Here is a 2933-nt window from a genome sequence, read left to right as displayed (position 1 = left end):
ATACATTTATTTATTACACTATCTATTTATATACACATATTAATAATTGAATAAATGAATGCATGAATGAATGAATGAATGAGTGAGTGAGTGAGTGAGTGAGTGAGTGAGTGAGTGAGTGAGTGAGTGAGTGAGTGAGTGAGTGAGTGAGTGAGTGAGTGAGTGAGTGAGTGAGTGAGTGAGTGAGTGAACGATCGAACGAACGAACGAACGAGCAGACGAATGAATGAATGAATGAACAAATAAATGATAAATAAATAAGTAATAGGTAGTTTCTGCCGCCATTTTTAATTGATACCGTAGGAATATCCCTGCCTAATTTTGTTAACCTTCATGTCAGTTATACTTATGTGAATTTCTTTTTCCTCCCTAATACATCACAATATATGCTGTTTTGTTTCAATTGGCGTGTTGTACAAGTTATATTTATGTAAACAAAAATGCTTTTGATATTTAAGTGCTCTTACTGAACGTGCCTACACGATTTTCAAATACGCCGTTTTTTGCACAAATAGCCTTTCAATTATTCAACTGGATTGTAAACAAAGAAAGAAAGATATCAATGCAACAGACAAAAAACATTCTAAACGCACAAACTATGCAATTTACGGCGTACATGTATGTATAATTTGTTAACTTACATGAGCTATTCTTTTTCAAATGATCAACATCTTCATTTTCTTCTTTCTTTATTTTTATCATTCTTTTAAACCTTTATTTTTTTTTCTTTTCTTTTTTGTGTTTTTTTATGCTGTTATGAAAAAGCCCCATCATGAACGGTAATAAAACTTATAAACAATTGATCTCCGTGAAAAAAAGAATGCGTTATATGATACGTAATAGGTCCGTAAGTCTCGTTTACTTTCACTTTCGATTTTCCTCTTCCGGGTACATCGGCAGACATATTTACCATTACGCATATAGGTTACCCCGAAGAACTCGAGATATATAGAAGTTAGATTTGTTTCGAACCTCTTCAGATTGTCAGCAATGGAAAGCACGGGTAAAAATATGCAGGTAGGTAAATTATCTGACGAAAAACCGAGGGATTAATAGAGTTTTATAAAACTAGTTTATTTTCGGATAGTGACAATTGTTTCGGATGTTTTGTCAAGGTAGTGAATTCTAGTTGTTTAGCTTTTGGTATTGTTTTAAAACTACTAATGTGAGAAATTTATTCAAATCACTTTTACTTATTGAAATGAACAATGGAGAAACGCTTTAATTCTAGTGTATATTAAAGTTATACAAAATTCGGACATTGCACAGTAATTCGGATATATCTTCCCTTCCATTTTTATCAAAATTTCAATACTTATATTGGTATAATAAATCCCAGGTCTCAAGTAAGAGTTTTGATAATTAAATCAGAAAGGATATATCATAGATGTATGCAAAGTTAAATAGTATAGATCCATTTCTAACTATGGAGAATAGTATCAACTATCAAGGCACTAAAACTTTTTCAATTTTATATACATGTGAATATGGTACCTAGCAAATTATGATTGAATTAAAAAAAATATAATATTTGAATAAACTATTTCAGATGTATAGACAGGGAGGATATGACAAGAATGTTCACTATGGACCATTAATCAACTGTTTGCACTGCCTATGATCCTGAAATATCTATACATCAAAGGTAAATACATGTAAAATAATTGATTACTTTTTAAATTAGATAAAAAATATTTTAATAATTTTTGGATTTCACTGCATGATACTTGATAAGTAAATAAAACATGAAAAAAGTCATGTTTCAAATTAAAGATAAATATTTTTGACTGTTATATTTTATGTGTTGTTGTTTATCTTTAATGTTTATTTACTTCAAATATGAAATTTTCTGTCAATCATGGCCAGCTTATTAAAAGTAATGTAAATATCATTTCTAGTGTTTTATTCAGTGAAATATATTCAGGTCTTACACTTATAACAACATATTTATTGATTTTTCTTTCTGCAGATAACAAGGAAAAGATGAAGGAAAATTTGTCCAGGAAGAACTTTATTGCAACTACCATCTTCCAGTTCCTTAATTTGAGAATTATATCAGTGAACACACAGTTACAGTGAAATATTAGTTTAATATAAGCCACTGAGAATAGTCAAATGTACTTTTCTGAAGAAAGTGAATGACATCCAGCACAAAAATCTTAATGTAAAAGAGTATGATTTTATAGTGTTTGACACTATGATTCTATAATCTAGTTAACTTGTTAATGTCACAATGATAGAAACAGAGTCAAATATCCACATTTCATTGCAGTTTTAAGTTTACCAAAGTAGAAAACACACCAGAGATAAAAACTTTCATGGAATCACATTAAATGACTATGATGTAAAGATGAAAGGGAAAACAAAATAGAAAAAATATTATATATCATCTACATCTAATATTGTTAGTGTAATCATTGATAAGCTTACAAATTGCATTCAAACTTTTGATACCAAGCTGACCATTTTTCAATTAGAATATGATTTATAACTTCATGATAGTTTGTTCGTGTAAATTTTCAAAGTCTTTACATTTGTAAAAGGAAATATGCCTATTCTTGTATCAGTAGACATTCAGAGTGTAAAGTCACATTGTCCAAATAACTAATAATAATTTCAAGTGCTTTCCTGAAGTTTTTTTTTCCACTGGAAAATCAGTGTGATATATTTGCAAAGGAGTGGACTATAATTTGTGTAAAAATAAAAGTTTATCAAACTTATAAACTGTTTTTTTTTTTTTGTTTTTTTTTTTTTTTTTTTTTTTTTGTTTCTTCTATTCTTCTATTTGCTGTTCTTGATCATAAGGGTTTATCTGCAAAATAAGTGTGTACTTAAATTCTCTAAAAGCAATGGCTAGATTGCAGTAAATACTATGCATGTCATGCCTGAAATCGAAACAGACACTATCTAAATAATATTGATGAATAGTTCTT

The 2933-nt window shown here is 28.9% G+C and overlaps 1 long non-coding RNA gene across 1 annotated transcript; it reads left to right on the top strand.

The window, feature by feature from the left end:
* The first annotated feature begins 887 nt into the window (after positions 1 to 887).
* On the top strand, positions 888 to 2711 carry LOC132731428 (uncharacterized). Its single transcript, XR_009625888.1, has 3 exons — positions 888 to 1017; positions 1550 to 1645; positions 1970 to 2711. It is a non-coding gene; the product is annotated as an uncharacterized LOC132731428 (long non-coding RNA).
* Positions 2712 to 2933: the final 222 nt, after the last annotated feature.

Source organism: Ruditapes philippinarum, unplaced genomic scaffold (genome assembly GCF_026571515.1).
Source record: "Ruditapes philippinarum isolate M1 unplaced genomic scaffold, ASM2657151v2 ctg6933_1_1_1_1, whole genome shotgun sequence".
NCBI lineage: Eukaryota > Metazoa > Mollusca > Bivalvia > Venerida > Veneridae > Ruditapes > Ruditapes philippinarum.
This window is presented reverse-complemented; position numbering and strand designations above follow the sequence as displayed.